Below are 22,592 nucleotides of genomic sequence, written 5' to 3'. Positions count from 1 at the left end.
ACTTCTGCTGAAACTGCGAGCGATTTCCACCACCCAATTTCTGTTGGGAATACTCGCAGTTACCTGTTCTTGCTTTCTTAGTCTCCTTAGCCTGCTCCCTAAGCTTATCACCCTCAACCTGTTGAGCATGAGTCATGAGCCTAGAGATGCTCATGTCTCCCAACAACATAGCATTTTTGCACTCTATTTTCACTAAGTCTGACACTCCATAAAGGAACTTATTCATCTGAGCTCTAGAATCAGCAACCATGTGAGGAGCATACCTGGAGAGTTGGTTAAACTTGAGCCTATACTCTTGGACAACCATGTTACCCTGCCTTAAGTTCATAAATTCCTGGGCCCTTGCTTCTCTCAACTCTATGGGGAAAAACTTGTCCATAAAGGTTTCGCTGAAACAATCCCAAGTAATAGGAGCGGCATTTGTACCCCTGTTCTCCTTCCACTGAGTGTACCAGATATGAGCCACATCTTTCAGCTGGTAAGATGCCAACTCAACCCGATCATTCCTAGTGACCTGCATCACCTAAAAGATCTTCTTGATCTCATCCAAGAAATTCTGGGGATCTTTCCCAATCTGTGATCCTAAGAACTCAGGCGGATTCATCCTAACAAAGTCACGGATCCTTGAAGCTGCTGATCCACCATTTGCATTCACAGGAGCTTGAACTCGCTGATTGTTCTGGTTAGCGACACTCTGAGCCAACATCTGAATGGCATTCCTGAATTCAGCATTTGAGACTTCCTGATTCGGAACTAGAGGACCTGCGTTTGCATTCCTGGCATTCACATTCCTGGCGTTATCTCTACGAGGAGGCATGATCAATGAAACGTAAAACGTCGAGTGAGAACAGAATTAGATCATACCTTAAGCACGATAAGAGTAACAAGAAAATGAAGCTTTTTCCTAAGACACTTTGTAGCATCCCTCTCATTAGATGTGGTGCACACTACACATCCATGAAAAGGACTCTACCTAGTGCGGATTTTCATACATCCTAGGACACTTAAACCTAATGCTCCGATACCAAGTTTGTCACGCCTTGAACTACCCTCGAGACGCGGACACAGGACCGAGGACCACAAGTGATCCCAAGCTAACCTTGTTGGCATGATCATGAGCATACTAAAGATAATAAACTGATGCGGAAGCTAAATCATAAATAAACTGAAAAGATGAGGAATACCCATATACTACAACTGAATATATCAAATCTGAGAGTTTAATACAAAAGAAATATCAAACTCAAAATATTAAGCTGAATCTAACTATGTCTGAAATAAGCCTCTAAACTGACTAGAAATATTGGGACATGCCCAACTAGATCTAGCAAAACTGAAACTAAAGACTAAAATCGATAAGAAAAATATGTCACTAGTCCTCGAAGAATGAGGACTCACCACTGATGCTGCTGAACTGAAGATCGGGAACCGATCTAAACGTGATCTGGATGCTGAGAACCTGAACCTACATCACGAGAAGATGTAGCGCACGTATGCGTCAGTACTTGAAAGGTACTGAGCATGCAAGATAGAGTAAAGCTGAAATAACATATAACTGAACAAAGCAATAAAGCAATGAAGTAATCTGGACATGGTATAGATATTGAAAATACTAAATACTGAGCTAACTGATGCAATGACAAATTTATAACATGCTGAGACTGAATACTGACTGTACTGAAATATGGTCAATGCAAAAGAGTCTGACTGAACTATGGGAGCTACTAATAATCGACATAAAACCACATAAGCTAAATGTGAAGTCTGATGTATATGCCCCATTGCGAGGACCCAATATACCCTGCCAGAGGTATAGAGGCATGCTGGCGTGATCTCTAAACTGATGTTGCCCACAGAGGGGACTTACACCTACGTGGCTCGTAGTTCTAGGACTATATGGGTACGCTGAACCCTAGTCCAACTCGGTATTATGCAACTCCCAATGAATTAAGTGGTTAATTGGTTATGACTGAATTTCTGTAAATATTGGATAGCTCAAAACTGAACATACAAACTGAGAATGCAACAATTAATCTGATAATGATGCATTCATAAACTGAGGCATGTATAACTGAATACTAAAATATCTAACCTAGCATGTGTAATTCAAGAACTAAAGAAATACATAGCTAGGGTTCTGAAATTCATGCGATAAACTGAGCAATAACATGATAATCTGATTTGAACATTTAAATAACTACTTCATGATGATCTGTTCAAATTCTAGAAACCCTAGGTCTGTTCATAATCATGGAATCAAGAATCTGACTGAATTCTAGGGACCTAATGGGCGAAAGGAAACCACTAGTGAAATCCTACATACCTGGTGATGAATTCCACGGAGAAATCTTTCGATTTCGGTGCTAGAACTGATGGAACCCTGCTGTATTCTTGAACTAGGGTTCTTGACCTTTTTTCCTATCTTGATTCTAATTTTCTAAGTTTTGATTTAATGATTTTGACTAAGGTAAGTTCTAGTTATGTTTCTAGGCTTAAACTGACTAAAACCTTATGATTTAGGGTCTAAACGACGTATCTTAGGGGTTAAACGAAATAGGAAAAGACTAAAAGACCCCTGACTTAACTGCTGTCGGAGTGATCGATGGATTGGACTGACGGGCCGTCATTCAATCGACGGTCCGTCGATTGGATCCGTAGGTCGAGTTTGCCCGACAGGCTTCACTAAAACGGGCATAAGTTTTTACTCGGAGTTGGAATTTAGCAAACTCGGTGGCGTTGGAAAGATAATTAAATTATATATCTAACCATAGGTTATAGGACACAGAATTCATTTTTTGCTAATAGTTATGACCATCTGAAGTTGACCCCATCAAATAATTTTCAGCTAACTGGTTGTTGACCCTCATCTACGGTCAGACCTACGGACTATGGATCGATTGACGGTCCGTGCTGGTGACCGTAGTTTGTGTCAGAGGCTGGGTAAAGGAGGTCTTAATCCATGGACATAGACCACGGACCGTTATCTGATCTACGGACCGTGGGTTGTCCGTGAGTCGAGACTTAGCCAATTTTTTTGAGCTTGGCTGGGAAGGGTTGCAGTGGTGAACCACGGATCACCAGCACGGGCCGTGGTCTGACCTACGGTCCATGGATGGCAACCGTGGGTTGCACCTGGAACTTCCCAAAATCTGGATTCTTGGCCTGATTCGAATACGGGGTGTTACAGAACTCACCCATCTTAGGAACACAATCGACCCTGATAGCGAAGCATATCATCTCCCCCTTGGGAGAAAACCTCAAATCTATGCTAATGAACTTCGCCCTTTAGTTGAAGAAATATAGGATCACTGTTTTGATTTTCCTTAACCTCTACTACGAATGAAGATTCTGACCCATTCTAAACTATTACACCACCATCTGATATGCTCATAAGGCGAACTCCCAAGCGAGCAAGCCTGTGAACATCGTTTGATAGTTCTTTTCTTTCTTCCTCAACATGTGCTACACTACCCATATATATTCTACTAAGAGCATCAGCTACTACATTGGCCTTACCGGGATGGTAAAGCACATTCATATCATAATCTTTGAGGAACTCAAGCCATCTTCTCTGGCGGAGATTTATCTCTTTTTGGGTGAACACATACTGAAGGCTCTTATGGTCCGTGAACACATCTACATGTACACCATACAAGTAATGTCTCCAAATATTAAGTGCAAACACCACTGCTACAAGCTCGAGGTCATGAGTCGGATAATTCTTCTCATACACCTTAAGCTGCCTAGAAGCATAAGCTATAACCTTATATCGCTGCATCAACACACAACCTAGGACGACTCTAGATGCATCACAATAGATGCCATAATCGTCTAAACCCTTTGGTAGAGTTAAGATAGGAATTGTAGTCAACCTAGTTTTCAGTTCTGCGAAACTCTTCTCACAATCATCTGACCATTGAAACTTGACTTTTTTTCTGAGTCAACTTAGTCAATGGAGAAGCTATGGATGAAAAAATTCCACAAACCTTCTATAATAACTTGATAGACCCAAGAAACTTCTGATATCTGTAGGAGAGGTAGGTCTGGTCCATTGTTTCACTACTTCTATTTTATGATAATCCACTCGGATCCCTTCGCTAGACATAATATGCCCAAGAAAAATAACATGAATGTAGCCAAAACTCACACTTACTAAACATTGCGAATAACTGGTGATCTTTGACAGTTTGCAGGAAACCCTCAAATGAGTCGCATGTTCTTTCTCATTCCTAGAGTAAATGAGGATATTATTAATAAAGACGATAACGAACAAGTCTAAATACTACTTGAATACTCTGTTCATCAAATCCATGAAAGCTGCAGGAGCATTGGTTATTCCAAATGAAATAACTACAAATTCATAATGACCATACCGAGTTCTAAAGGCTGTTTGTGGGATGTCACTATCTCTGACTCTAAGCTGATGATAATCGAACAAGTCATCAATCCTGAGGATATGATAATTATTCTTTATTATGACTTTGTTCAAATGCCGATAGTCAATGCACATTCTGAAAGAACCATCTTTCTTTTTCACGAACAACACTGGTGCACCCCATGAGGAAATACTAGGTCTGATGAATCCCTTATGTAGAAGGTCTTTCAACTACTTTTTCAATTCCTTAAGCTAAGCTGGAGCCATTCTGTAAGGAGGAATAGAAATAGGCTGGGTATATATAAGGAGATCAATTATAAATTTGATTTCCCTTTCGGGAGGAACTCTGGGAAGATCTTCTAGAAACACTTCTAGAAATTCATTAACTATAGGAACTGACTCAAGAGTTGGGGTTTCGGAACTTGAATCCTTAACCCGAACTAGATGATAGAGATAACCCTTAGGGATCATCTTTCTGACCTTAGGGCAAGAAATGAAACGACCCATAGGCGCTAAGATACTACCCTTCTATTCTAAGATTGGTTCACCCGAAAACTGAAAACGAATGGTCCTAGTTCTACAATCGACTGAGGCATAACAGGAATGTAACCAATCCATGCCTAAAATGACATCAAAGTCTACCATTTCTAACCCTACAAGATCTTCTTAGGTGACTTTATGAGAGACTGTGACAGGGAAATTTATGTATACCTGTCTAGTTATAACTGGGTCACCGACTGGAGTAGAGACTGAGAAGGGTTCTGAAAGAGTTTCTGGACTAACATTGAAGTTGAGTGCTATATAAGGAGTTACAAAGGAGAGAGTATCCCCTGGATCTAACAAATCATAAACATATAATGTTAAAAACTCGTAACGTACCAGTGACCACGTCCTTAAATTGGTAGGATACCGATTTAAACCTAACATTACTAGTCACTTGCATCACTCCAAAGATTTGCTTAACCTTATCAATGAAGTTTTGTGGGTCCTCACCAACTTGTGCCCCTAAAAACTCTGGCGGATTCATTCTAAAAAAATCACGAACCCTGGTTGCCACTGATCCATCATTAGCATTTGTAGGAACTAGAACCTGCTGGTTGTTCTGGTTGGTCACACTCTGAGCCAAAAGCTGAATGGCATTCTAAACTCTGTATTCAAAACTTCCTGATATGGGACTGGAGGAGCTGCGTTAGCATTGTGTGCATTCACATTCCTTCTGTAAGATCTATAAGAAGGCATGATTTTAAGCGCATAACGTCGAGTTAGAAAAGAGGAATGAGATCATACCTTACGCACGATAAAAGTAACAAGAAAGTGAAGTTTTCCTAAAACAGTTCATACCCTCCCTCTTATTAGATGTGGTGCACTTCACACCCATGAAAAGACTCTACTTAGTGCGGCTTTTCAGACAGCTTAGGACACTTAAACCTAGTGCTCAGATATCAATTTTGTCACACCCCAAAGCTACCCCCAGGATGTGGGCACGGGACCTAGGATCACGAGTGACTCCAAGCTAACCCTGTGGCATAACATAAGCACACTATGATAACTGAAATAAGATAATTCTATGCAGAAGCTTAAACATAGGATAAACTGAAATGATGGGTGATACCTAATCTAAATCTGAATAAAAGAACTATGAGTTTAATGACAACTGAAATATTAAACTCCAAAGCTAAAACTGAGCCTAACTATGTCTGAAATAAAGCCTCTAACTGACTAGAAATATTGGGACATGCCCCAGCTAAGTCTAGAAAAACTGAAACTAAAGACTAGAAGTAGAAAAGAAACATGTATGTCATCCTCGGAGAATGAGGACTCACCACTGATACTTCTGACCTAAAGATCGGAAACCCGTCTATGCGTGATCTAAAAGTTAAGGACCTGAACCTACATCACGAGAAGATGTAGCACATAGTATGTGTCAGTACTTGAAAGGTACTGAGCATGCAGGGTAAAATAAAGTTGAATAATATACATAACTGAACAAAGCATATAACTGAGCATTGATATAAGATGAGCATGATACTATACTAAAAATACTGGACATGAACTAACTGAATGCAAACACTAAGTTTATACATGCTAAAACTGAATGTTGAACTGTAACTAATAACATGGTAAATGCAATGGAATCTGACTGTGGAAGATATTAATAACCATCATAAAACCACATGAGCTAAATGTGGAGTCCGATGTATACGCCCCATCGAGAGGACCCAATATACTCTGCCAAAGGCATAGAGGCATAACTGGCGTGATCACTAAACTGATGCCCACAGAGGGGACTTATAACCTACGGGGGCACGCAGTTCTGGGACTTGAGGGTGACTTACCCTAGTCCAACTCGGTTTAAAGTCTACTCCCAACTGAATATGTGAATACTATAACATAACTGAAGTGAATTGGATAGCTCAATAGTTTGACATGCAAATTTGAAAATGCAACATTTATATCTGATAATGAAACATTCAAAATCTGAGGCATGTATGTCTGTTTATCTATCCTAGCTAATGTAATTCATGAACTAAAAGAACTACATAACTCGGGTTCTGAGTTTCACGAAAGAACTAAGCAACAATTCAATGAAAACATGATAATCTGATTTGGATTAGTCTAACAACTGAATCACAACATAAATTCTGAAATTCTAGAAGCCCTAGGTTTTACATGTTGTAGAGAATCAAGAATCTGACTGAGTTCTAGGGACCTAATGGGTGAAAGGAACCCACTAGTGAAATCCCACATACCTGGTGACGAAATTCATGAAGAAATCTTTCAATTTCAGGGGTAGAACTAATGAGAATTTGTTGCGTTCTTGAACTAGGGGCTACTCAACTTTCTCTTCTATTTTGCTCTAAGTTTGATGAATTTTTTATGAATAATTGATTAGGTTAGGTTCTAATTGGTTTACTAGGCTAAAATTAACCAAAACCACATAATTTAGGGTTTAAACGACGTAGTTTAGGGGTCCAACGCATAAGGAAAAGACCAAACGACCCCTGACTTAAAAGCTACTAAAGCCACCTACGGACTGATCGACGATTTGTGGACTGATCCACGATCCGTCCTATCAGATAGTCGATCGACTTCAAAGGATGGGGTTTGGGGGTCTCAACCTACAGATGGATCGACGGTACATAGACTGATCCATGATCCATCCTGTCAGTCCGTGGATTGATCCACGATCCATCATGTCAGTCCGTCGATCGACTTCAGAGTCTAAGGGGTCCTGAGGGTCTCGACCTACGGACGGATCGACGGTCCATGGACTGATCCACGATTCGTCCTGTTAGTCCGTGGATCGACTTCAGAGACCAGATTTTGAGGGGTCGATCCACGATCCGTGGGTCCGACCGTGGGTCATGCCTTAGAATAGTTTTTGTCTGAGTTTCTGGGGAGGGTTGTAGGTGGCCATCCACGGACCACTAGGACGGGTCATGGGTCACCCTACGGTCCGTGGGTGGCAACCGTGGGTTGCACCTGCAACTTTTGGAAATCTGTTGGTTCGGTCCGTTTTCGAATACGGGGTGTTACAGGATCATTGACCGAAAAACCTTTATCGAAACTTCAAACAACCATGTCCATCGGATCTTGAATGTGAAAAGCCACCATCATAGGTCTTTGCCCTCTTTAACTCCCTAGACTTTTTCTTAAGTTTCTCTCTAATTTGTTGAGGATAAATCATTAGGCGGGAAATATCAATTTCCTTAATGAGCATGGTGATGCGACATTCCTCAACCACCATTTCTGACACATCGAAAACAAACTTACTCATCCTTGCCCTAGAGTAGGAAACCATAGTAGAAGCATACCTAGATAATTGTGTGAACTTCTAGTCATACTCCTTCACACTCATATTCTCTTGATGAAGGTTAATGAATTCAAGTAAATTTGTCTCCCTCATCTCAAGGGGAAATAACCTCTCAAGGAAAGCAACCTTAAACTTTTCCCCAGAGGACCCACATCAACTGTCCTCTCATGTTTCCATTGATTGAACAAAACTTGAGCAACACCCTTAAGTTGATAAGCGTCCAATTCCTTCTTTTCCATCAGCGTCACTCCCATGATCATTAAGACCTTATACACATCATCAATAAGCTCTTAAGGATCTTGCTCAACCTTGGAACCATGAAAGTCCGAGTGATTCATTCTACTGATGTCCCTCACTCTAGTTGTCGTCATACCCACATTTGGGTTCACGGGGACCACAACCTCCCTATTGGCTTGGGCCAACACTTTTAAAGCAAAGCTAAACTCTGCATTAGTCACTTGTTCGCCCAAAGAGTCGGCCAGAACTAGAAGAGCTTGAAGAGCTTCTTCTTCCACGTTCTTATTCACATTCCTTCTCACGTATGCTCTTCGAGGGGCCTTATCCTAAAAAGCATCGGATAAGGATTAGGAGAGAGAATCTAGAGTTACACTCTATCGCACGACTTCATAATGATTAAAGAAGTGGAATTTCCTAAACATCTTATAGCATCACATTCAAAAATGTGGCGTGCTTCACACTCATAAACAAGGCTCTTCTCGATGTGGCTTATGAGACGTCTTCAGACATTTCTAAACTTTGTAATCTGATACCAAGTTTTCCACGACCCAAAGTATACGCTAGGAGTAACATGGTGTACATGACCTCGAGAGGCCCCACACAAGCCACTTAGCATGCATCATAAAAGATAATAGAAATAAAGAATTTAAAAGAGAGCATTTATACATAAAAAGAGTTTGACAAACTGTAAATCTACATAAGTGTCAAAGTCATCTAATACATCATAAGAAAAATGATTGCGACGTAACTCATACATCACATAGAAAGTTTGAAACTCAAATATAGAAAATAAATAAAAGAGTCTTCGCCCTTGAAAAATGAGGACTCACCAATCTTCAAATTCTATGGAGAATCAACTAGTCACGAGTATGGGAAGTAGGACCGTTGAACCCTACATTAGTGTAACAATGTAGGAACAAGTATACATTAGTACATGGAATGTACTAAGAATGACGCAATTTGCATAAACATAGGAATGATGGCATAAACGACAAAAAAATTAGTAGGCATGATCATATTGAAACATTCCAAAGCTTTAAAGTAGATATGACATGAAAATCATGAAATTATGGTCAAGTACATCAACATAAAGGACATCAATTTTTTTTAAGGAAACATAATCATTTTGTGGGATATTAGCTTTAACCGACAATAAGACCATAAGAGCTATATCATGGAATCTGGTATATCCTCATACCGAAAGAAGGGGAATCTACTTGCCAAGGTAGAATCCTACAGATCATCATTTGCTAAAGTGGATCCACTAGCTAGGTCATTTAAGACAATCCTACGGTGGCATGTAGTTTTAGACTAGAGGTTGCTACTAGAGACTACCCTATTTGAGCCTCTACCTCAAAGCTCTCTCGGTGCTAAGTCTAAATCCCAAGGGAATAGATAAATTCAAGTATCATTTTAACATGGGAAAGGCAATGATCAATATCAATCCACACATTTGAGATTAAAACATAGAATATCTCCTTAAACATAATTCAACATGGATAAGAAAACATTTCACCAATATGAATTCATTTGTGACAAATACCTTTCACAATCATGATCATCATAGTAAGTGATAAATCCATTCACAATAGCATTGATACTTTCCTTTCAAAGCATCCCAAATCATTTACAATAATTTCATAAAAACATGCATATCTTAAAAATTCATAAACACAGTTCATGGGTACACAGAATCACGGTTGAAAAGCATAAGTTAGACATGGCTAAATGAAGTTTCAACTAAATATCATTGATTAACATCAAATTATGCATTAGAAGACTTAACTAACCATAATTTATCATAATCAGATGAAACTCATCTTTATTGAATTGAAACCCTAATTTGATCAATTGAAAGTTGAATTAGGAAATTGAAATCCTTAGGGACCCTATGGAGGAATACACACATACCTTGATGCTAGAAGCCCAAAAAGAATGGAGGATTGGAAACTTGGATGAACCCTAACTCTTCTTCTTCCTTAGGTTAAGAGAATTTGGGGAGGATGAATTTGGTTAAGTTTAGGGAATTTAGGAGAATGAACTGAAAGTGGATAATGTGGGGATTAATTTTTTTTTATAGGGCTTAGGGTAGAAGGCAAAACGACATAGTATAGGATTAAAATAATTTAAAAAAGTCAAAAAAGCCCTTGAAAATAACCACCGAACCATTCTTACGGTTTGGACCTATGTACCATCCTGGTCAACCATAGGAATGATCAGAGACCCTTAAGTTGGACAAATTTTGACGGACATAGTCTACGGATCGTTTTCTTTCTACAGTCTGTAGAAACCAACCATATAACCCAACATTGACCCTAAACACTTCACCAAGTATGGGAATCTCCCATGAGACCTATCTACGACTCGTACATAGAATTATAGACCGTCATTGGGAACTATAAAAGGGTACTGAGACTTATTTTGAAAATTTTATTCTCCCTTTCTACGGTTTCCATCGACAGCCCGTAGAAGCTTCTACAATCCGTATATGCAACCCGTAGAACCAGACTTTTGTCCAAAAATTATTTTCTTCCTTTTCCAAATCCCGAGGTGTTACACTAGAATAGAAGCAGATGGATAGAGATGAGAATACCGGTACATCATGTTGGCTTCGACCTCCCAAGTAGCACCCTCAACTAATTGATTCCTCCTAAGAACTTTCATGAAAGAAACATCATTATTTCTAAAATTCCAAACTTCTCGGTCTAAAATCTCAACCAGCATCTCTTCTTCGGAAATATTTTCTTTAACTCCCTAACCTTTTAAAGACACTATGGACATCGACCTCCAACACACTTCTTCAACAAAGAAACATGGAATACCAGATGTATCGATACTAAATCATTAGGAAACTTCAATTCATAAGAACCTTGCCAATACATCTCATAATCTGATATGGGCCCATATATCAGGACTAGGCTTCCCTTTCTTTCAAAATCTCATTACACCCTTCATTGGTGAAATTTTCAAGTAGATCCAATCATCAACATTAAACTCAAGTTCACTTCTTCTAACATCGACATAAAACTTTTGTCGACTTTGTGCCATTTTTTACCTTTCATGAATGATTCGAAACTTTTCCATAGCCTAATGCACCAACTCGGGTCTTATCAAAGCAACCTCACCAACTTCAAACCAATCTATGGGAAAACTACATCTCCTACCATAAAGAGACTTAAATGGTGTCATCCCAATGCTAGAATGATAGCTATTATTATAAGAGAACTCAATCAAAGGCAAATGGTCATCCCATCTACCTTGAAATCGATTACGCAAGGTCTTAACATATCTTCTAAGGTCTGGATAGTATGCTCGGCTTGTCTATCGGTTTGAGGGTGGAAATTCATGCTAAGTTTCACTTGAGAACCAAGACCCTTTTGAAACAACCACCAAAACTAAGATGTACAATGAGTTCCACAATCGTAGAAAATGGAAAAAGGCACTCCATGCAACCTAACCATTTCCCAAATATAAATCTTGGCATATTCCTCGGCTGAAAATGAAATCTTCACGGAAAAAAAGTGAGCCGACTTTGTCATTTGGTCCAAAATAACCCAAATCAAGTCAAAGTAACGCCGAGTACGAGGAAAACCATAATAAAGTTCATATTCAAATCTTCCCACTTCCATGTAAGAATACTAATTTTTTGAGCCAAACCACCAAATTGTTTATGCTCAAACTTCACTTGTTGACAATTAGGACATTTAGCCACGAATTATGAAATATCATTCTTCATTTCATTCCACCAATAGACCTCCCACAAGTAGCGGTACATTTTGGTTGCTCCCAGGAGAATAAAATATCAACAACTATGAGCTTCTTTCAAAATTGATTCTTCAACTCATCAACATTCGAACACACAACCGACCTTCGTATCAAAGGACATTATCTCATCCTTCGGAGAAAGCCTAAATGGATTTCTCAGAAACCTACTTCTTCAAATCAACTATCACTGGATCAAGATTTTATTTAGTTTTCATATCCGATACAAGAGACGATTCTGAACCATTTTTAACAATGACTCCGCTTTCATTAGAATCAACCAAACAAACAACCAATTGGGCTAACCCATAAATCTGTCAAACTAACTTTTTCTTACCATCCTCAACATGAGAAACACTACCCAATGATAGTCGAACAACAACATCCGCCACCACATTCACGTTACCAAGATGTAGAGGACACTCATATTGTAATCCTTCAATAACTCAAGTCACCTCCTTTGGTGAAAATTTAAATCAATGGCGAAGGGTAAAACAATAATTAAATAGTTTCAAAAAGGGTATTATAGTAAAAGAAAAGTAGAGTTTGAAAGGTAATTACTTGTATAGTGTGGGAAAAAAAATGAAGCAAAATATTTGTTGAGTGAATGGAGGGAAAAAGTATTTAGAGAAGGCATTTATATATTGATAAAAAAGTTGGTTAGGGAGGAATTTTAGGAAGAGATTCAATTTCTTTTTTTGAATTTTATTAAATTCACCATTTTCATCCCTAAGATTACGTTTTCACATACATGTTGCCTTATTCTTTTATTTTCCTTGGATTTGGATTCTTCTTATTCTTATTAGATATTCCTGAATACTATATAATTCATCCATTTTGCGGTCCGATTTTAAAGGGTCCATTCTTTTCGGAAACTTTTAAAGCGCTGTAAAGTTTGTATAGAATTGGCTTCATTTCTCCACAAGTAGTCCTCCTGGTCCTCAGCGTTGCGGGGCTATTTTACCACCGTTAGATTTTTTGTTAAAAAAAATTAGAGCTAAGTTGTGAATTAAATCTAAAAAAAAATATAAAAGCATATTCAACAAAGAAGACATAACTCATTTTTTATTTTTTTTAACCATACTAACATACACAATACTTATTTTAAGACATATTTTAATATATTTTTAAAATTGTATTTACTATTATTAAGTATTTTTTTCCCTAATCGAATTTACTAAAATTCAATTCAATAATTTATTTTTTGTGACTTTTTCGTTGAAGAGTCTCATTGACTATTTTATTTAAGTAAAATAAAACCATTTTTACCTGGAATAGAAATAATCTAACCTACTAAACAATTAAAACTTAAGGCATAATGCATAAATATGCCCTTTAACGTAGCTTTATTTTACATTTGTGTGCTTCAACTTTGGGTATGTACAAACAGATACTTAAGCTTGTAGAAAGTTGAACAAGAATACACATGAATCCTATGTGGCATAATTCACGTAGGACACCACTGTCACTCCCCGAGCCTACACCCAAGGTGTGACCGGCACTCGAGAACCATTATTGGCCCCAAGTGAACCCTTAACTTGGCTTAACTCTTAGTGGAATACTTACTCATAAACAAGATGAACTTAAAAGAACAACTTTACTCAACTGTCTAAAAGTGAACTTAAATATTTTAGAAATAAAACATTCAACTTGCCAAAGAGGCAACTCAAGTCTCAACATAACCAACTGAAAATGAAAAGACTCATGAACTACTGTCTATCTATCTATGAAGCCTCTAATACAATGAGAGATGTCAGGACAAGACCCCCGATCATCCTAATAAACTAAAATACAGGAAAAATATAAAGAAGGGATCCTCCGAAAGTAGGGAGGCTTACCAAACAACTCTAAACTCAACTGGATCAACGAAGCGTTGACTGCTCATCTTAGTTACCTGTATCTGCATCATAAAAGATGCAGGCTAAATGACGTTAGTACATGGAATGTACGAGCATGTGAGGGAAATTCTAAAACAGGACATAAGCTTGAAGTGGAATTGAAGAAACACTTACCTCGTCTCAACTCAACTCAACCTCATTCCAATATAAAGCAATAAAAATAATGTAGTATAAAGAAAAGCTTTAAAACAATAGATAACCGCTCAATGTATTAGAAAATACAATATAAACTCTGTTTGTATGCAAAAATACAAAATAAACTCTACTTGGGAGATTCTCTAACCGACAACCATCACTATGAGCTATGTGATGATACATCGTCTAGCCCATGCTGCCAAAACTGTCATATACTTTGTCGGGGTATAGAACTCCTCTAGATCCACTATTTGATGCTAAAAAATAATAAAGAAATCATCTAAAAAGTATGATCATTTTCTACCCACGTTGGCTACATAGTTTATGGGGGTTGTGAGTTGTTAGAACTCTCCCCATATCGGTGCTCAATATTACTCCCAAAATATAACTTAGCTCATTATGTTTTAAAGAAACCATTTCCTCTTTCTCAACTTTGAGATTATCACTCAAAAGGTTTTCTCTTAAAAGAGATGATACTTAAAACTGCTCATGAACTCTTTTGGAAATCGGTGTTTCCTCTTTTCTTAAATGTAAAAACATTTCTTTTGGGAATACTTAGTTCTCATATATCATTTTAAAGAAAATGAACTTAGCTCTACTCTTCCTCAACTCAATGCTCAAGTCTTAAAACAAGTTTTAAAATAATTTGTCAAAAAACTTCTTCAAATGACTCGAAGAACTCTCAAAACTTGACTCTTAGCTCTATCTTGAATTTGAATTATGAATTCAAGGTTATGATCCGCGTTGTTAATGATTTCTAGATGTTTAGAAATACATTAAAGTAGTTAGAATCAATAGGGAGCAAAGGAACCCTTTGAAAGAACTCAGACAACTTAAACGACGGAGAACGGGTGGGGGCAGATGACCCTGGCGCACTGACTGGCGCAGGGCGCCATCCCTTGAACTATAGAACCTCTTCTCTGGCTAACCCCATGCCTAGAAAACCCGACGACTTTTCTTTCTCATTTTCTGACCGTAATTCGCCTAGAATCGAATGGTTTCTTTCTCAATCACTTAGAATCGAATACTCAACATATGTAAACAATAATTTACTCAAAACAATCCTCAAATCACTAACTTCTATCTCAGGAACTCATCAACACCCCAACAATCACGATTACGAAGGGAATTCAAGAAAACTCATCAAGAACTCAAATCCTTCAACTTCATGAACGAAATTGCACTGAAAAATAACATGATTGACATGTGGGTGAACGAACCCGACACTATGAGAACTCACATACCTTTTTGGGATCAAACCCTTGGCGAAATTCCGTAACAAAACTTCAAGAACTTGACGAACGCCTTGAATCTTCTCTCTTTTCTCATCTTGAACTCTTTTCTAAAACCCTAGCGTAAATTAGGGTTGTGAAAACTGAACCAAATCAGTTTAGACCCATAAATATTACCATATTTTATTTTAATCTGATTGGATAAGGAAAATACCAAAATACCCCTCATATTTTTGGGTAACTTTCCTTAAATGGACAACCTAACTTCAAACGGCCATATCTCCCTCATACGATCTCAAAATTTAGCAAATTCAGTTGAGTTGGAAAGAGGATTCCAAGACCTCTCATTTAATATCATATGAGCCACCTAAATCATCCTGTACTGAAACTTCTGGTCGTTTGAAGTTGGCCATAAACTCATAACTTAAGCATAACTTGCAAAATTTCAGATTTTTCTATTTCCAACTAAATTATTTATAAATTTAGCTCTTTCGAATACCGAGGTGTTACAATATGCTCAAGTTCTAAATCTACTGTTGAAAAAACGCTAAAGATAAGGAAAAATTTTGGAATTGCTATTACACGATCTTCACTACCAAAAGATACAGCTTTTCAATGTATCTCATTTATTTTTATTCTTAAATTAGTCTTTGTTACTGTTATTACTGATATGATACATCACTGCTACAATTGTCTTTGTTTTATGCAATGTATAATGTTCCTGTTTAAGGTATTGGTACATAATCTAATGTTGTTGAATCTTCAGTTAGTATTTATCATGTTCAATAAAACTGTACTTGATTCATAAACACTACCTAATGTATCATTTACATGTATCAAGTTATATAATGTAATTTCAATCTTGATACATAAATCATAATGTTCTATAACTAGAGAATTGTGTATTAGATTCAACAATAGGTATACTATACATATCAGTGGCAATCTTTTACTACCAGATATATACACCCAAAATTATTCAACTACAAGGTTATGTGTATGTAAACACCACCCAATAAATACATTTGATTTATAAACCCTTTATATTCTATAACTAAGACACTATGTATCAAATTAATTGATATGTGCATGATACATAATATATATCAAATTTAATTGTTTTCAAACTTTATTACATGTATTATATACATGTCAACTGATCATCATTGTGTTATGCATCAAACACAAAAAATTCTATTTGAAATAACTACATGTATAATGTATCTTTTTATAAAATACAATATTTGTTATACAAAATAAGATACATAAATTGTAATATATCATGCACTAATATTTTAGGCATGATACATATATTTTAAAATATATTAAATGTATTTGATATATAGCAATTACCACACAAACATGTATCCATCAAAGCTATGTATCTCTTTAGCCGTTTTGTATGGTGTATCAATACATAGCGGATACATTGAAAATCCTCACTCTTGTTTCTTCACCTCAACAATGTATATGATTTACAATTTTTTTCTCAACTCATCGATCTCTAATTCAGCTGCAATAACTGATTTGAGATTCACAAAATTAATATTTTGACTAACAACAATTTCATCACTTTTGTATTGTTCATATCTCACCTCACTAGATATGAATCTTATTAATGCATATAGATTACATAATTTTGTATCAGATTCACATAAGTTATTTATTATCAAATAACTTAGATATGAGTCTTATCAATACATATAGAAGCACGTAAGTTAATAATGTATAAGATAAATCATTCACACACAAAATTGAACTAAGGTTTATGAAAAATAGCAAAACTCTCATATATTGTATCAATACTTAAGATTGTTCATAGTTCAAGCTACTTTATAGAAATATAACAGGGGAAATTCCATATAATTGAAAATTTATTCAACTTCAACATGGATGTCTTTATTTAAAATTGTTGGACACACATATCTTACATTTAATGAAACATGTATCTTGGGTTTACTACCAAATAAGATCGCTCACAGTTTCCACAGAAGCTACAGCCCCAACACTGTTATCAGCTAACACTCTGTCCCCAGGTTTCGATAGGATCAGAATGGGAGAACATCAATCTCTAAGTCACAAGGAAGTGGTTCAAGTAACCGTACTTTTCTAACTTGCCTAAATTGTGGTAAGGACCATCTGGGTGAGTGTCTTGCTGGTAGAGAGGGGTGTTTTGGGTATGGCCAGTCTTGTCATATGTTGAAGGACAGGCAAAGATAGTGAGGTAGTAGGGCTCAGCCTACTACTTTAGTAGTGCCAACAAGTCGCCCCACTTAGCAGGGTGCCTCGTCTGGTACAGGTGGCGGTCAGCACCAGAACATGTTGTATGCTCTCCAGGCTCGCTGAAATTCTCCTAATATGGTCACTAGTACGTTGCGAGTCTTTTATTTAGATTTTTATGCATTGTTAGATTAAGTGGATACACTGTCTTTTGTAACTCCCTATATAGTAGTAAATTCCAGTGTTAGTCCAGAAACTCCCTCAGAACCCTTCTTAGTCTCTACTCCAGTAGGTAACCAAGTTACAGTTAGACGGGTATACAGAAATTGCCCTGTCACAGTTTGCCAGAAAGTCACTTCAGCAGACCTGGTAGAGTTAGAAATGGTAGATTTCGATATCATTCTAGGCATAGATTGGTCACATTTCTGTTATGCCTCGGTCGATTATAGAACTAGGATCATCCGATTTCAGTTTCCAGACGAGCCAGTTTTTAAGTGGAAGGGTAGTAGCTCTATGCCTATAGGTGGATTTATCACTTAACTTAAGGCCGAGAAAATGATTTCTAAAAGATATATCTATAATCTTATTCGGGTGAACGATTTAAACTCTAGATATATCTATAATCTTGTTCGGATCAAGGATTTAAACTCTGAAACCCCAACTCTTGAATTAGTCCCTGTTGTAAATGAGTTTCCAGAAGTTTTCCCAATAAATCTTCCCGGAGTCCCTCCCGAAAGGGAAATCAACTTTGAAATATATCTTCTTCCACATACCCATCCCATTTTGATTCCCCCTTACATAATGGCTCCATCTGAGCTAAAGGAATTGAAAGAATAGTAGAAAGACCTTCTAGATAAAGGCTTTATCAGACCCAACACCTCTTCATGGGTGCTCCAGGGTTGCTCGTGCGAAAGAAAGATGATTCTCTCAGGATGTGCATTGACTATCATTAGATGAACAAAGTCACAATCAAGAATCAGTATCCCATCCCGAGGATTAATGACTTGTTTGACTAACTTCAGGCTGCTAGTTGATTTTCTAAGATAGACCTAAGATCCGGGTACCATTAGCTTAAAGTCAGAGATAGTGACATCTCGAAGACATCCTTCAGGACTCGGTATGGTCGTTATGAATTTGTAGTTATGTCTTTTGGACTAACAAATGCTCCTGCAGCTTTCATGGACTTAATGAACAAGGTGTTCAAGCAATATTTGGACTTGTTCGTCATTGTTTTTATTGATGATATCCCCATTTATTCTCAAAGTAAGGAAGAACATGTGACTCATTTGCGAGTTGTTCTGCAAACTCTCAAATATCGCCAGTTATTCGCTAAGTACAGAATATGTGAATTCTAGTTACAGTAAGTAGCTTTCCTTCGTCATGTGGTATCCAACGAAGGGATCTGAGTAGATTCTCAAATAATTGAGGCAGTAAAACATTATCCCAGAACCATCTCTCCGATTGATATTAGGAGTTTCTTGACTTTGGCCAGTTATTATCGGAGGTTTGTAGAAGTATTTTCATCCATAGCTTCCCCATTGACTAAATTAACTCAAAAAAGGGTCAAGTTTTAGTGGTCAATTGAGTTTTAGAAAAGCTTCTTAGAACTGATGACCAGGTTGACTACATCTCAGGTCTTGACTCCACCAGAGGGTTCAGACGGTTAAGTGGTTTATTGCGATGCATCTAGGGTCGGCCTAGGTTGTGTACTAATGCAACAAGGTAAGGTCATAACTTATACTTCTAGGTAGCTTAAGGTCCATGAGAAGAACTACCCGACTCATGACCTCGAGCTTGCAGCCTTAGTATTTGTCCTAAAGATTAGGAGACATTACTTGTATGGTGTTCATATTGATGTGTTCACAGATCATAAGAGCCTCCAGTATGTGTTTCCCAGAAAAAATTGAATCTTGGAGATGTCTTGAATTCCTCAAAGGACTATGACATGAATGTGCTTTACTATCCAGGTAAGGCTAATGTAGTGGTTGATGCTCTCAACAGACTATCTATGGGTAATGTAGCAGGAATAAAATAAAGAGTTAGCCAAAGATGTTAACCAACTTACTCGCTTAGGAATTTGACTTACGGATATGTCAGATGGTGGGGTGATTGTTTAAAATGGATCAAAATATTCATCTGTAACATAAGTTAAAGAGAAATAGGATAATGATCCTATACTACTTCAGTTAAAACATGTAGTTTATCAGTAAAAAGTTGAGGTTTTCTCCCAAGGAGGAGATGGTGTACTTCGTTACCAGGGTCGCTTATGTATTCCAAATGTGGGTGAGTTGAGGTAGCAGATCCTTATAAAAGCCCATAATTCCAGATATTCAATCCATTCGGGTGCCACTAAGATGTACCGTGATCTACAGAAAATCTATTGGAGGAACGACATGAAGAGGGAAATCGCATATTTTGTGGCTAAGTGTCCTAACTGTAAGCAGGTTAAAGTTTTTCATCAGAAACCAGGAGGTGTGACGCAAGATATTAGTATTCCCACATGAAAGTGGGAAGTGATAAACATGAACTTCATTATGGGTTTACCTCATACTTGCAGACAACATGACTCTATTTGGGTGATTGTGGACAGAGTTACTAAGTCAACTCATTTTTTGGTTGTCAAGACTACAAATTTGGTGGAGGACTATGCCAAACTCTACATCAATGAGATACTCAGGTTGCATAGGGTTCCCACGTCTATCATCTCAGATAGAGGTCCTTAGTTTACATCCCATTTCTGAAAATTGTTTGAGAAAGGTTTTGGTACTCAGGTAAATCTCAGTACACCATTTCCTCTACAGACAGATGGCCAGGCAGAGCGTACCATTCAGACCTTGCAGGACATATTGAGAGCTTGCTTGACCTTTTTCAAGGGTAGTTGGGATGATCACCTAGCTCTTATAGAGTTCATCTATAATAGCAGCTTCCATTGTAGTATTCAGATAACCCTTATGAGGCACTATATGCGCGTAAGTGTAGATCTCTGTTTGGTTGGTTTGAAGAAGGTGAAGCAGCCTTGATTGGGCCAGATTCGGTTTATGAGGCTATGGAGAAAGTTCAACTCATCATAGATAGGCTAGAGACAACTTAGAGTAGTTAGAAGTCCTATGCAGATGTAAGAAGGAGGGACTTAGAGTTAGAAATCGATAATCGGGTTTTCCTGAAGGTGTCACCCATGAAGGGGGTGATGAGATTTGGCAAGAAAGGGAAGATCAATCCCACCCAAGGTATGTAGGTCCTTACAGAATCCTGAAAAGGGTGGGTACGGTGGCTTATGAGTTAGAGTTGCTAACAGAACTAGTAGCGGTTCATCCAATCTTTCACATTTCCTTATTGAAGAAGTGTGTGGGTGATCCTTAGAGAGTGTGGCTGTGAAGGATAGTCTCACATATAGGAGATTCCAGTTGAAATTCTTGACTGGCAGGTTTGTAGGTTGAGGAATAATGAGGTCACATCAATAAAGGTTTTCTCGAGAAGTCAGCTCTTAAAGGGAGCTACTTGGGAAGCATATGCAGCCATAATGGCCAAGTATCCTCATCTCTTTCCTTCCGATTCTCTATTAGCTTGATGTAATAGATCCTCTACAGTCTCTCAATTTACTCTGGTGTAATTCAGTATTAGTATCTTGTTCTCTCAGTTATCCTTGCATTTTAGTATATTTACAAGTTCATGAAACTCAGTTCAGTTAAATATCAACTTCTAGTACTCAATTGGTAGGAATTTCAACTCTTTCCTCGAAACTCATCTTGTTTAGCCTTCATTCGAGGACAAACGATCCAAGGGGGAGATATTGTAACACCTTAAAAATCTACCTAAGACTAAACCAAGATAATAGGTGAACCACAGAGGTCAATATGCCTGTGAAAGTGGAACCCCACACAGTTAGTCAATATGCCTATGAAAGCAAGCCAGAGATCCCCCCAAGGACAGTGAGGAACCACGGACCACTAGACGGTATGTGGAACCCCCACACGGTCCTTCAAGTGTGCCATGGAAATGATCCAGTACAACTCTACCTCATTGTGAAGAACCACGGTGTCCTACACGGCCCGTGGTGCTTCATATGGTCCGTGAAGTGGACCATGAATGGGGTAGTTCAGCCATTAATTTTTTGAGTCAACTTCAAATAGTAATATCGTTTAGCACCAAATAGATTAGGTGGCCCATGACCTATAAAATTAAAGATAATTGAGTCTTCTTTCCAACGCCACTATGTTTGATAAAATCCAAGCTCGGAGGAAAATGTTACGCTCATTTCAGTAGAGCCCTGTTGGGTAGGGCCACAACCACGACCCAGTTAACGGGCCTTGCTCTTAATAACAGTCTATCAGTCCCACCGTAAATGGCACTTCATCAGTTTTAAGTCATGGTCGTTTTGTTCTTTTCCCCTATACATTGGGCACTTAAACTATGTCATCTAATGCCTAAAATACACTGTTTTGCTTAGTCTAAGCCTAATAATCTAGTTAGAACCCACCCAAAGCCCTCATTCTCCAAAACTCACCCAACTTAGAGCAAAAAGAAGAGAAAGAGGCGACTAGCTCTCCCAAGAACAAGCAGAAGAGTTCTTCAATGTTCAGCCTGAAAATCCAAAGGATTTCTCTGTAGATTTCATCACCGGATATGTGGGATTTCACTAGTGGGTTCCTTTCACCCATTAGGTACCTAGAATTCAGTTATTTCTTTGGATTCTCATAAATTGTTCAAACCTAGGGCTTTTAGATTTTCAAAATTTATTGTAATTGTGATTCCTTTGATCTAAATAACATGTTTCTTGATAATTTAGCATAATTCCATGCATAGCACTCAGAACCCTAGCCTTTGTAAATCTATCCTAGTTCATCAGTTATATTTGCTAGGCCAACCAGATTGAAATTCATGCTTCAGATTTTGAATGTTATATTCTCAGTATATATAAA

Source organism: Solanum verrucosum, unplaced genomic scaffold (genome assembly GCF_900185275.1).
Source record: "Solanum verrucosum unplaced genomic scaffold, falcon-dt-bn FXZP01000024.1, whole genome shotgun sequence".
Taxonomy (NCBI): Eukaryota; Viridiplantae; Streptophyta; class Magnoliopsida; order Solanales; family Solanaceae; genus Solanum; species Solanum verrucosum.
This window is presented reverse-complemented; position numbering follows the sequence as displayed.